We start from the raw sequence: 15,193 nt of genomic DNA on the forward strand, positions 1-15,193 counted from the left end.
ATCCCCAGGTTGCCTAAGGAGAGGTGAAGTGGCCCACATCAAAACTCCCATGCTGATCAGTAGTGTGAGTAGCCACTGCACTCCAGCCTTAGCAACATGGTGAGATCTCATTTTAAAAACCCCCAAAAACTACAAAGTGAAAAGATAATCCCCCGGGCGGCGCCTGTGGCTCAGTGAGCAGGGCGCCGGCCCCATATGCCGAGGGTGGCGGGTTCAAACCCAGCCCGGGCCAAACTGCAACCAAAAATAGCCGGGCGTTGTGGCGGGCGCCTGTAGTCCCAGCTACTCGGGAGGCTGAGGCAGGGGAATCGCCTAAGCCCAGGAGTTGGAGGTTGCTGTGAGCTGTGTGATGCCACGGCACTCTACCGAGGGCAATAAAGCGAGACTCTGTCTCTACAAAAAAAAAAAAAAAGAAAAGATAATCCCCCATAGGCTGGGAGGAGAAACTTGCAATCCCACATAACTGAACAAGATTTAGTATTAATCATATGTAACACACTTTTTTTTTTTTTTGAGACAGACTCCAGCTCTGTCACTATTGGTAAAGTGCCTTGGCATCATAGCTCACAGCAACCTCAAACTCTAGAGTTGAACAATACTCTTGCCTTACCCTCTTGAGTAGTCGGGACTACAAACACCAGCCACCACACCTGGGTGGCTTTTCTATTTTTTTTTTTTTTTTGCAGTTTTTGGCCAGGGCTGGGTTTGAACCTGCCACTTCCAGCATATGGGACCAGTGCCCTACTCCGTTGAGCCACAGGTGCCACCCCAGCTTTTCTATTTTTGGTAGAGATGGGTCCCTCTCTTGCTAAGGCTGGTCTTGAACTCCTGAGCTTAGGTAATACACTCACTTCAGCCTCCCATAGTGCTAGGATTATAGACATGAGCCATTGTGCCCGGCCATGGTAATATACTTTTATAATAAATAACGGGCGGCGCCTGTGGCTCAGTGAGTAGGGCGCCAGCTCCATATGCCGAGGGTGGTGGGTTCAAACCCAGCCCCGGCCAAACTGCAACAACAAAAAAATAGCCGGGCGTTGTGGTGGGCACCTGTAGTCCCAGCTGCTCTGGAGGCTTAGGCAAGAGAATCACATAAGCCCAAGAGCTGGAGGTTGCTGTGAGCCGTGTGACACCATGGCACTCTACCGAGGGCAGTAAAGTGAGACTCTGTCTCTACAAAAAAAATAAATAAATAGGGCGGCGCCTGTGGCTCAGTCGGTAAGGCGCCGGCCCCATATACTGAGGGTGGCGGGTTCAAACCCAGCCCCGGCTGAACTGCAAGCCAAAAAAATAGCTGGGCATTGTGGCGGGCGCCTGTAGTCCCAGCTACTCGGGAGGCTGAGACAAGAGAATCGCTTCAGCACAGGAGTTGGAGGTTGCTGTGAGCTGTGTGATGCCATGGCACTCTACCGAGGGCGATAAAGTGAGACTCTGCCTCTACAAAAAAAAAAAAAAATGATAATAAATAAATAAAATAAATAAAAATAAACAAGCAAATGATAACGAAAAAAGAAAAAGAAATAAAGGATTAGAAAAGGCTATTTCGGGGCGGCGCCTGTGGCTCAAGGAGTAGGGCGCCAGTCCCATATGCCGGAGGTGGTGGGTTCAAACCCAGCCCCGGCCAAAAACCACAAAAAAAAATAAAGAAAAGGCTATTTCCCAAAACATGAATAATCCATAAATGTGAAAAAGCTATTTATCCACACTAGCAAATGGGGAAATGCAAACTATTTCCAAAAAGAGCTACCATGTGACTCTGGACAGATAGAAATGTATGGAATACTGGAGGGAGATCAGGTAATGACCTGATGATTTTAGAGGGTACTCTGGCAATATCTGATAAACCTAGAAATTCAATTTTATTGTTTTCCAAGAACACAACAATTCTCGGTGTAGGCCTGAGAAACTAACACAGATACTCACAGGAAGATCTGAACAAGGTTGGCCATTCATGTTTCTTGTAATAATAAGAGAATTGGAAACAACTGTGGGCTCGGCGCCTGTGGCTCAAGCGGCTAAGGTGCCAGCCACATACACCTGAGCTGGCGGGTTCAAATCCAGCCTGGGCCCGCCAAACAACAATGACGGCTGCAACCCAAAAATAGCCAGGTGTTGTGGTGGGCACCTGTAGTCCCAGTTACTGGGGAGGCTGAGGCAGGAGAATAGCTTGAGCCCAGGAGTTGGAGATTGCTGTGAGCTGTGATGCCACGGCACTCTTCCCAGGGTGACAGCTTGAGGCTCTGTCTCAAAAAAAAAAAAAAGGAAACAACTATGTATGAATAGGAGAACAGAAAAGTAAACTTAGATTTATTTGTGCAGTAGAATACCATAAAGCAGATAAAGCCGATGTACTAACTCTCAGGCTTCAGTAGGGATAGATATCAACAACATGATGCTGAGTAAAAGAAAACCAAGTGGCAAAAGGAAATGGGCCCAATTATACCCTACCTATACAAGTTTATAACATATGACCAATAGTATATATTTTTGTGGGTACATATTCATGTATTAAAAGTAGAAACACAGGCCAGGTGTGATGGCTCATGCCCACAACCCTAGCACCCTGGAAGACCAAGGTGGAACCCCTGAGCTCAGGAGTTCAAGACCAGTCAGAGCAAGAGTGAGACTCCCATTTCTACAAAAAAAAAGAAAAATTAGCCAGGCATGGTGGTGGGTGCCTATAGTCCCAACTGCTAGGGAGGCTGAGGCAGGAGGATTGCTTGAGTCCAGGTCTTTGATGTAAGCTATGATGATGCCACTGCATTCTAGCCAGGGCAACTGAGTGAGACTCCGTCTCAAAAAAAAAAAAAAAAAAAAAAAAAAGAGGGTGGCACCTGTGGCTCAAAGGAGTAGGGCACCGGCCCCATATACTGGAGGTGGCAGGTTCAAACCCAGCCCTGGCCAAAAACTGCAAAAAAAAAAAAAAAGTGCAAACATAGATGGGAAAGACAGATATACCTTCAGGAGGTTTTCTCCCTCTCAGGGAGAAGGGACAGAGAGTGTGATGGACAGTCCACAGGTAAGGGGAGGGGATCATACCCATGTCAGTAATGTTTCAAACCTGTAAAATTCTGTTCCATTATTTACTGTATTTCATTATTATTTTGCATACTATCCATTTAATAGTGGAATATAGGTTGGTGTCCCTTCCCTCTTTCTCTGAATTCCTAAACTCTGTTCCATCTTTTCCCTTCCCTTTCCTTCCCTGCCTCCCATGAGTTTTGTAACCCCAGAAATCAAAGCAGTATGGCCTGGCAGTTAGGGAGCATGGTGCTAGGAGTCAGGCCTCGCGGCTCCAGCTGTCCCTGTATATCCTCCTTTCTGTCCTTATCCCCTCCTGTGGTGTCCGGAGCTGACCTCTTCCCATCCTCTCTTTACTGTCTGCCCCTCATAGGCAGGAGTTGGTCCTTTGTGCCAGGGATAAGGTAGCCTGGTGGAGATGAGGCTGGCCTTGGGAGATCAGTAACAGTGTAAACAAAGGAAGGAGATTGGGGGAGCCTACTTCTGCGGGGGTATCCTTGTCACACCACCCTCATGGCAACCCCGGGGAGCACAGCCTGATCCCTGAGTCATGGCTCAAAAGAACTGTGGGCCACACCTCACCTTATCACTTTTCTCCTGCCCATTGTGAATCCAGTGACCTCTTTCCTCCCTCCTCACCCCATCTCTCTCTTGGTGAGAATTCTGAAAATATGAGGGAAGGAACTAGCTAGACGCCTCATTCTTTTTTTTTTTTTTGAGACAGAGCCTCAAGCTGTCACCCTGGGTAGAGTGCTGTGGCATCACAGTTCACAGCAACCTCCAGCTCCTGGGCTCAAGCGATTTTCCTGCCTCTGCCTCCTAAGTAGCTGGGACTACAAGCACCCACCACAATGCCCGCCTATTTTTTGGTTGCAGCCGTCGTTGTTGTTTGGCAGGCCCAGGCTAGATTCAAACCCACCAGCTCAGGTCTATGTGGCTGGCGCCTTACCCACTTGAGCCACAGGCACCGAGCCATAGACGCCTCATTCTAAAAGTGATGGGGGCATAGAATGGTGGATTTGGGGTAAATACATTTGTCAGTATCACTGAAGGCAAGTTCACACCAAAGATGAAGACATATGTCATTAATCTCCTCTGTCTTTAGTTCAACTGGGAGGTATTTATTCTATTGGGATCTGATAATATGAATGTTAGGCTTGGCGCCCGTAGCACAGTGGTTACGGTGCTGGCCACATGCACCAAAGCTGGCAGGTTTGAACCCAGCCCTGGCCAGCTAAACAACAATGACAACTGCAACAACAACAACAAAAATAGCTGGGTGTTGTGGCAGGCACCTGTAGTCCCAGCTACTCGGGAGACTGAGGCAAGAGAATCAATTAAGCCCAAGAGTTTGAGTTTGCTGTGAGCTGTGATGCCATAGCACCCTACCGAGGGGGGCATAGTGAGACTGTCTTAAAAATAAAAATGAATGTTAAAGAATAGAAAATATGACCTTAGTCCTTTATAAAGAGCTACATTTTGAATGTATCTGATTTCTTGGAAGAGAAGGTACGTATCCACCCAAAAATCTACCCATACAAATACCGTTAGAGTCAGAATCATTCTGGGAGAGAGTGGTTGTGTGATTGGGTTAGCTTCAGTAATACAGGCAGCTCTAAGACCAAATAATACCAACAGTGTTATTTCATAGACGATGTGGGGTGGTAGTTAGACAAATGGACTTTAGAGCTATGCTGCCCAGGTTCAAATTCTAGTTCCTCTATTGCCAGTGTGGAATCTTAGGCAAATAGTTCACAAACCTGTGCCTCAGTTTACTTTTCTGTGAAATGGAGCTGATTTGTTAGGACTAAGGGGATAGATACTGGATGGTGTGTCTATGGTATCCAGTATAGAAACATTCCAGTGTAAACATTCAATGAATAGCAGCACTCTCTTTTTATAATAAACCCATTACCTCATATTCATTTCTCATATTATCATGTACAAGTATATGGTTCATTTAGCCCTTATAATTTTCCCTTGAGTATTCTCTTCTTAGGTGAGTAAACTGAAGTTCAGAGAGAGCACTGGAGGCAGTCGGAAGAGAGCGGTAGTAGGACAGTCAAGGTAAAGGAGTTTGCACATCAGATCCCACAGGGTTCCAGTTCCAGCCATGACACCTATATGTTATTTACACAAAAGGAGAGTCTTCAGTCTAGACTCAGATGTCACCAAGATATCAAATGTCACCAGGAAGAGTAAGGAACCAGAGGGGCTTGGGAATGTGGCTCTGGGAGGGATGATCTAGAAAGAATAGTCCTATGGGAGGGAAGGGGTACAGTCCATGGGGCGGGCACTAAAACCTAGTGGAAAGACAAATGGCAAAGGGAAATGCTCATCCTGGATGGAGAGCTTTGAAGGTTCGAATGGGAAATGGTTACATGAGCTTGGACGGTTGTTGGTTTCTTTAATCAACAAACTCATTTGGTATCCACTGTGTGCAGACTTGAAATACGTCAGTGAGAGACAGTCCCACTCTCTCCTTGAGTGGTAGTAGGAGAGCAGGGAATAAACAGGAAATGACAATGCAGAGAGAGAATGCTCTGGCCAGGGCAGTGTGCCATGCCTCAAGAGTCCAGGGCACCAGGCCAGTTTGGGGCATGGGGTGAGTCTGTGTAGAATGCCAGAGAAAGCTTCCTGGAGAAGCCTCAAGCTAAGGCCTGGAGGAGAGAGGAGCGCTTTGCAGAGGGACGCCAGGAAGAGAGAGGGGTGCTCTGGGGATGGAGGATGGGCAGACTGTGACAAATAGCCTCCTACCCATGCTATAGGGAGGGCAGAGGCCAGGTGAGAAAGAGCAGGAGAAAGACCAGAGGTCAGTAAGCAGGTGAATTCAGGGAATGCTTAGTGGACCAAGGCATGGACCATGAACAGTGCTTGGGCAGGCCCTGAATGTTCCTCCTGGCTGGTGTCACTAACAGAAACAGTGAAACCAGGAGTGGGTGGTGGGTTGATGAACTCAGCTTCCCAACATGGTGATTCTGAAGGCTCATAGACCCAGAGTTTGAGGTTTCTGGAAGGGTGGGGAGCAGGGAGATAGGGGAAGGAGATATTTGGCTGCTGTGGGGATGAGCACAGGGGTCATGGGAGATGCCTACCTTGTCAGATCTTGAGGTCACCTACTTTGGGAGGTAGAAAAAGCACAAGGAGAAATCCAGGAGATAGAAAGTCTAGTCATAGACTCCCAAAGGGAATCAGCAAGCTTAAGACACACACACACACACACAGGCATTGATAAAAAACAAGATATGGTTACCCTGGGAGGTGGGATTAAAGATGAGTTTTGGTTTTCTTCTGTGTCCTTTTCTCATTTTCTGTATTTTAATGAGAATTTGTAATCCCTAAAATCAGAAGGACCCAATAAATGTTATTTATATACAAGCAGAGTCTTCCATCTAGACTCAAATGTCACACCAAGAGGTGAAACGTCACCAGGAAGAGTTAGGAACTAGAGGGGCTTTGGGAAGTGGCTCTGGGAGGGGACAGGTGGCCTGGAAAGAGCAGTCCTACTGCTCTGGGGGAAGGGATACAGTCCATGTGGCAGGCGTTCATATCTGACAAATGACAAAAGAAAATACTTCCAATCCCTATGGCAGACAAAGGTCTGTTCTTCCTAAAATATAAATAGCTCTTGGAATTTTATAATGAAAACCAGAAGTGCCCAGTACAAAAATAGGTAAGGATGAGAGGCTGAGGCAGGAGGATCACTTGAGCCCAGGAGTTTGAGGATGGAGTGCCCTATGAGCCCACCTATGAATAGCCACTACACTCCAGCCTGCAGCCTGGACAACATAGAATATAAACGGAGAGTTCATAGAAAACAAAATGAAAGCAAAAGCAAAAATGGATATTTGCTCAGTCTCCTTTGCAATAAGAGAAATGCAAATTACAATAAACTAAAATATAATTTTTCTCCTACTAGGTTAAGCCTATACAAATATTTGCTCAGATACTGTGTTTATGAGGCTATGGGGAAACCGTCTCTTATCTTGCTGATTACAAGTACAAATTGGCACTAACCTTATGAAGGCGAATTTAGTATTTAGCAGAATTATTCTGTAGCCCAATAATCGTACTTTTAGAAATTTATCCTGGGCGGCGCCTGTGGCTCAGTCGGTAAGGCGCGGGCCCCATATACCGAGGGTGGCAGGTTCATACCCGGCCCCGGCCAAACTGCAACCAAAAAATAGCCGGGCGTTGTGCGGGCGCCTGTAGTCCCAGCTACTCGGGAGGCTGAGGCAAGAGAATCGCTTAAGCCCAGGAGTTGGAGGTTGCTGTGAGCTGTGTGAGGCCACGGCACTCTACCGAGGGCCATAAAGTGAGACTCTGTCTCTACAAAAAAAAAAAGAAATTTATCCTGTAGAAATATTTACACTGGTATAAAAAGACATGTATAGTGTTATTCACTGTAGCATTATTTATAGTAGCAAAAGATTGTAAATAATTGTTACTAACAACCCAATAAATATATGCAGAGACTTTAATATAGTGTAATATTATGTAGCTATAAAAAATTAAAAAGCTGTCCAGGCATGGTAGCTCACACCTGTAACCTCAGCACCTTAGGAGGCCAAGGAGGGGCAGAAAGGAGGATCACTTGAGGCCAGGAGCTCAAGACCAGCCTGGGCAACATATCAAGACCCGTTCTCTATCAAAATAAAATTTTTTAAAAATTACCTGGGTACTGTGGCACACACCTATAGTCCTAGTCCTAGCTACTTGGGAGGCTAGAACCGGAGCATCATTTGAATTAAGGAGTAGGCTGCAATGAGTTACAGCTGTGCTACTGCACTCTAGCCTAAGCAACAGAGCAAGATGCTATCTTTCAAAATAAATAAATAAGGAAGCTCTCTTTGTACTCATACCAATAGAAAAATACTTCCGAGATATGCTGTATATTTTAATTGCTTTTAAAAATAAACTAGGTGACTCATGTCTGTAATCCCAGCACTCTGGGAGGCTGAGATGGGTGGATTGTTTGAGCTCACAGGTTCAAGACCAGCCTGAGCCAGAGCAAGACCCTGTCCCTAAAACTAGCTGGGCATTGTGGTGGGCGCCTATAGTCCACACTACTTGAAAGGCTGAGGCCAGAGAACTGCTTGAGCCCAAGAGTTTGAGGTTGCTGTGAGCTATCGTACCATGGCACTCTACTGAGGGCAACAAAGTAAGACTCTATAAATAAATAAGTATAAACTATTTTAGAATGCATTTAGATTTACAAAAAAAAATTATGAAGATAGTACAGAGTTTCTGTATATCCCACACTAAATTCTTCCTATTGCTTGGAGAATAGTATTAGAAACCAAGCATTGGGCACTAGGTGGGCTCATTGCTACTGGAATATTTTTTCTTTTAGGGCTCTCAACAAGGAAATACATGTGTATATATTAACTTATATCCTGTATATTCACAGATCTATAATTGTGTAATCACTTGTATTTATATTAAGCTAAACATGAGTTGGTATTGTTATCTCCCAGTCTAATCTATTACCAGATGGATCCTTCTAGCCATTACCACGTGGATTATTCTAGCCTCCTCCCCTCGCTAATCTGTAATCTCTCAAGATATATTTTTTAAGTCAAAAAAGGAAAGTATAGACTGGTGTGTATAACATGCTACCTTTTGTGCAAAGAGAGTGAAGTAAGAATATAAATATATTTCTTATATATATATTCCTACTGTATATATAGGAATATATATATTCCTATAGGAATAGGAATATAGGAATATATATACAGAAGGAATATATATATATCTGAAAAGCAGGAAGCAGCCCTGAGGTAAACAGTTAGAAATCAACAAAATAGGCATAGACCTAGAGAAGATTAACGTAGCAACGAACTTATTTAAAGGCAGGAGGAGGGCAGTGCCTGTGGCTCAGTCGGTAAGGCGCCGGCCCCATATACCGAGGGTGGCGGGTTCAAACCTGGCCCCGGCTGAACTGCAAACCAAAAAATAGCTGGGCTTTGTGGCGGGCGCTGCAGTCCCAGCTGCTTGGGAGGCTGAGACAAGAGAATCGCTTAAGTCCAGGAGTTGGAGGTTGCTGTGAGCTGTGTGATGCCATGGCACTCTACCGAGGGCGATAAAGTGAGACTCTGTCTCTACAAAAAAAAAAAAAATAATAATAAAATAAAGGCAGGAGCAGCCAGTGCAGGCTGAGAGAGGGGTAGAGGTGAGGGAAGTCATCTTTCCTACAGAGTGAAAGATGCTGTGTCTGAGACTGATTGTAGAATTCACAAGTGTCAATCTGGCACCAGGGCCTTATCTCTGGTGCTAGCCAGGACCATGGGAGACTCTGATGCTTCCCAGGAACAATGCTTTGAAGGATTTACAGGATGGTGGAGAGGGGTTGATGTGACTACGCAAATTAAGAATATAGCACACTAGCAAAGGGTAGCTTTACATCTTACGGTATATAAGAAGTAAAGATTTGAGTAGAGGTTGGGACACCCCTCTACTGCTAAGCTTTCTCTTAACTTCTGTAGAGCTTTTTTTTTTTTTTTTAATTTATAACTTTTTTTTTTTTTTATTGTTGGGAATTCATTGAGGGTGCAATAAGCCAGGTTACACTGATTGCAATTGTTAGGTAAAGTCCCTCTGAGTTTTTTTTATGTCTTTCAATAAACTCTGAATACTCTAATCTTATTTCACCCCGGTTGTCCCTCAGAAGGCGTGTGTTAGCTGAGAGCCTCTGGCTGGGGTACTTACTCCCTGGTGTGGCTGGAAGGGCCTCCCTGAGAGATATGTGGGCAGATTGCTCACGAGAATGGTGAGCAGACTTTTTCCTGGCTCTCTTTTCACAAGGACAGTGGCCTGGCCTTGTCTGTTTTTGTGCCTCTGTATTGTTAGTGGCATGGCTTTCAATTCTTTGTCTGACCACTTAAGAGCCCCCTGTTTAAAGCTCAAGCATGCTTTTACTATGATGCAACTGCACTCTACCCAGGGCAACAGTCTGTCTCAAAAAGAAAAAAAAGAATCTACCAAGATGGGTGTTGCCTGTGGCTCAGTGGGCAGAGGGCCCCATATACTGAGGGTGGCGGGTTTCAACCCAGCCCTGGCCAAACTGCATCAAAAAAATAGCCAGGTGTTCTGCAGGCGCCTGTAGTCCCAGCTACTTGGGAGGCTGAAGCAAGAGGATTGCTTAAGCTCAGGAGTTGGGGGTTGCTGTGAGCTATGCTGCCACAGCGCTCTAATGAGGGTGATATAGTGAGACTCTGTCTCTAAAAAAAAAAAAAAAGTCTACTGAGATAATTACAAATAATGCCATTGAATTGTACAATTGATAAAGGTTAAGAAGGTAACTTTTTTTTAAAGATAAGATCTTGCTCTGTTGTCTGTACTGGAGGGTTTTGGGATGATCCTAGCTCACTACAGCCTTGAATTCCTGGGCTCAAGTGATCCTCCTGCCTCAGCCTCACCAAGTAGCTGGGACTACAGGCACATGCCACCATAACTGAGTAATTTTTAAAAATTTTTTTGTAGAGAGAGAATTTTGCAATATTGACCAGTCTGGTCTCAAACTCATGGCCTCAAGTGATCCCCCTACATTAGCTTCCCTAAGTGCTGGGAGTACAGGTGTGAGCCACTGCACCAGGCCTTATGATGGTAAATTTTATGTTCCATGTATTTTACTACAGTTTTTTAAAAACTGTTTTTAAGCTGGGCAAGGTAGCTCACACCTGTGATCCTAGGGCTCTGGGAGGCTGAGGTGGGTGGATTTGCTTGAGCTCAGGAGTTCGAGAGCAGCTTGAGCAAGAGTGAGACCTCTATCTCTAAAAACAGCTGGGGGTTGTGGTGGGTGCCTATAGTCCTAGCTGCTTGGGAGGCTGAGACAAGAGAATTGCTTGGGCCCAAGAGTTAGAGGTTGCTATGCACTATGATACCATAGCACTCTACCAAGGGCAACAAAGTGAAATTGTCTCAATAAAAAAAAAAAAGGGCGGCGCCTGTGGCTCAGTGAGTAGGGCGCCAGCCCCATATACCGAGGGTGGTGGGTTCAAACCCAGCCCTGGCCAAACTGCAACAAAAAAATAGCTGGGCATTGTGGCAGGCGCCTGTAGTCCCAGATACTCGGGAGGCTGAGGCAAGAGAATCGCCTAAACCCAGGAGTTGGAGGTTGCTGTGAGCAGTAATGCCATGGCACTCTATGGAGGGTGATAAAGTGAGACTCTATCTCTAAAAAAAAAAAAAAAATCACCAGTTGGAGACTAGCCTGAGCAAGAGTGAGACCCCATCTCTACTAAAAATAGAAAAACCAGCTGGGTGTTGTGTAGTCTAAGCTATATATATATACCAGCCGAAATAAAGCCCTTCATCCATATCTTGGTGTTCAGGTGTTCTTTCTCTCCATTGGGCCTGTCTTTCTGCAACAACTATACAAGCCTTTGAATTTTTTGTGTAAATATTTTCAGAATTGCTGGGTGCGGTGCCTTATGCCTGTAATCCTAGCAGTCTGGGAGGCTGAGGCAGGTAGATTGCCTGAGTTCAGGAGTTCGAGACCAGCCTGAGCATGAATGAGACCCTGTCTCTACTAAAAATAGAAAAATTCCCAGACATTGTGGGGGATGCCCGTAGTACCAGCTGCTTGGGAGGCTGAGGCAAGAGAATTGCTTGAGCCTAAGAGTGTGAGATTGCTGTGAGCTATGACACCATAGCACTCTATCGAGAGCAACAAAATAAGACTTTGTCTCAAGAAAAAGAAAAAGCCAATGAGCTCATCCTGCTTTACTTTTTGTTCATTCAGCATGTTGTCAGACTCTTGCTGCTTCTGGGTGGCCTCCAGTCTATTGCTTGGTATTCCATAGTTCAAGCATGAGATCTGAGGATGAAGCTGTGAAGATATTCTGAAGGAGGGTAGACAACAAAGATATAAAATCAAAGTGGGGTTGAGCTGTTCCTCTGATGTGGCCATCTTTGCAGCAAAAATGGATGCTGTGTGAAAGGTCCTAGAGATAAGGGCAGTGGTATTGGAGAATGGCTGTTAGTCATCAGGAGATGAAATTTAGTGAAGATGAACTGGAATGGAGTCAAAAGGGGCTAGAAGGATGGTGTGACTCATTTTCCATATTTTGGATAATATTTCCTATAGCCATTGCTAATAATACTTAATACCAAGAAACACTCATTAATGTCAAGGACTATTTCTTATATTGTAAGCATTTTATCATTTAAGTGCGTTTATTTATTATTGTTGGGGCCTAACCCATGGCCCTACACGAACATTTCTCTCCCTTCTCTCCTCTTGAAACAAAGAACAAAAAGGACCTAGTTAGCCCCACCTCTGAAGAAATTCGGGCCAAAGGACCCTAACCCACCAAAGCCCTCCAGGCAAGCCTGCCTCATATAGAAGGGGTCTCTAACTGCCCCCAGAGTACAAGCACCATTTTTGCATTGTCCCGGCAGGTCACTGTCCCTTTAAAAAAAAACTAGCCTGAACATCTCCTCTCTGGATTTCACCATGACACCTTTCAATTATAGAGATGGAATCTTGCTCTGCTGTCACCTAGATTGGAGTGCAGTGACATGATCATAGTTCGTTGTAGCCTTGAGCTCCTGGGCTCAAGCTGTTAGTGAAAGCTCAGCAATAGTCCTCCAGGCTGCGTCAGAAGAACAAGGGAAGAGGAGTTTATTAATTTGTGGGCAAAGAAGGAGGAAGGGCCTCCTGTCTAAATGCCACCATCCTAAACATTGGCAGAAATACAGAGCTTTTTTTTTGTTGTTGTTGCAGTTCAGCCGGGGCTGGGTTTGAACCCACCACCCTCGGCATATGGGGCCGGCGCCCTACTCACTGAGCCATAGGCGCCGCCCAGAGCTTTTATAGAGAAAGTTTTCAGTTCTAGACTATTGTTGTTCAACTACAGTTAATGATTCTTTTTTTTTTTTTTTTTTTTTTTGAGACAGTCTTACTCTGTTGCTCTGGGTAGAGTGCTGCGGCAACCTCAAACTCCTGGGTGCAAGCAATCCTCTTGCCTCAGCCTCCTGAGTAGCTGGAACTACAGGCATGTGCCACCACACCCCGCTAACTTTTTTCTTTTTTTAGTAGAGACCACAGTTTTATTCTTACTTGGGCTGGTCTTGAACTCCTGATCTCAAGTCATCTACCTACTCCTCCCAGAGTGCTAGGATTACAGGTGTGGGCTACTTGCTGCCTGGCCAGTTAATGATTCTGATTGTCCCATCTCCACTGAACTCTCCCCACCTATGAGGCCTACTTGGACCTGAGAGGTGGGGCAAATCTGGGACAGTTCAGCTGAGCCATCTCCTGTGGTGCAAAAAACAAAAGACAATCCCCTTTCCCTCCACTGGCCTGAAGCAGGGATTCAGGTATTATTTTTCCAAAAAGAATGGGGAAAATTTTAAAAAGACAAAATATTTTTGCTATTTTTTCAGCCCATTCTCTCTGTTGCCTATTCCCCACTCTGCTTCCTTGTCTCAGGAGGAGGGAGGAGGGACAACTTTCCCCAGCCTCCCAAAGTGCTAGAACTACAGGTGTGAGCCACAGAGCCCAGCCCATTTGTGTTATTTAGTTCAATGGCTTGATAATTTATCATGTGTAATATCTAATGTGTTTACAATTAAACATTTGTTTTTTGTTTATTTTATTTTATTTGTTTCAGTTTTCGGTCAGGGCCAAGTTTGAACCCGCCACCTCCGGTATATGGCGCCGGTGCCCTACTCCTGGAGCCACAGGCACCGCCCTTTTCTTTTTTATTAACTATCATAGATAATACTGAAGTGGAAAAAGAAAACTGTGCACCAAGTGCTTCACTTTTATTATCTTAGCTGTCCACACTACACCACTCCGAGGTAGGCTGTCACCCCTAAAGGACAGATGACAAAAAGGAGACTGTTAGAAAAGCAAAACAACTTGCCCAAGGACACCCAGCTAGAGAATCTGTGCCTGGAGCCACTATGCTGAGTGTGTTCATGAGTCATTTAATTTTGTCACAAACATAAGTGATAGTCCTGAATTGGCGGGGGTGGGGGGTGGGGGGTGGATTTGCTTCCTGGCTTGATGTTGGCAGCATCTCACCCTAGGAAGGAACAAGAGCTGTGTCAGCACCTTCCTGGGTACCTCTCAGAAGCTCAGAGGGCTGGCTAGTTTTAGGTCCTCCCTAACCGCACTCCCTGCTCACCCCAGGGCCCTTTGCTCGCCACCAAGAGCAGCCCAGTGGAAGATGAGTGGCCACCTGCTCTCCGAGAGGGAAGATGACTGGTGGGGGTCAGTCTTTTTTTTTTTTTTTGTAGAGACAGAGTCTCACTTTATGGCCCTCGGTAGAGTGCTGTGGCGTCACACAGCTCACAGCAACCTCCAACTCCTGGGCCTAGGCGATTCTCCTGCCTCAGCCTCCCGAGTAGCTGGGACTACTCGGGAGGCGCCCGCAACAACGCCCAGCTATTTTTTGGTTGCAGTTTAGCCGGGGCCGGGTTTGAACCCGCCACCCTCGGTATATGGGGCCGACGCCCTGCTCACTGAGCCAGAGGCGCTGCCCCGGGGGGTCAGTCTTTAAGGAGGCCCCTGAAAAGGATGTGGCCTATTCTCCCAAGCCAGACAGGAGGTGAAGAAGGAGAGAGAGGATGTCAGAACTGGAGAAAATTCCTCTGAGGGCTGGCCACTAATGGAGGGAGGGGCAGCTTTATATCCAGGCTGTTTGGGTTTAGTCTTTGAAGTCCTGAAGTGAGGGAAGGAGGGGAAGGTTGGTGCCTATAATCCATCACCAGATGAAGGAATCTATGGGAAGTCAGCCACCCTGCTGAGCGCAAGAGGGTTTAGTACACAAAGAAGGAAGCCAATTACCCCAGGAAGCTGGAAGTGTACACACAGACAGGAAGGATTTACATCTGTCTTGGGATGACAGGTCTTTAATCTAAGGGAAGTTGAGTGCTGTTTCATGCGTCCAGTCCCATTGTCCCTGCCAGAGACAGAGAGGGGAAGCCAGGGAGCACTCTAGAAGGATGGGAGAAATGCAGTTGTGGGGATGCTGCAGGTGCCTGGGTCTTCTCGCCACTGCAGGAGGCTGGGTTCGGGTGAAGACTCCAGAGTCAAGAACTGGGGCACCAAGGACCCCTTCCTCCATCCCTCTTGTGAGGACATTAGCTTGATGAGCAATGAATTTCTCACAAGAATAATAAAGATTTGATTCTGAACACCACAGTCCTCACCCCTCCCTGC

Source organism: Nycticebus coucang, chromosome 9 (assembly GCF_027406575.1).
Source record: "Nycticebus coucang isolate mNycCou1 chromosome 9, mNycCou1.pri, whole genome shotgun sequence".
NCBI lineage: Eukaryota > Metazoa > Chordata > Mammalia > Primates > Lorisidae > Nycticebus > Nycticebus coucang.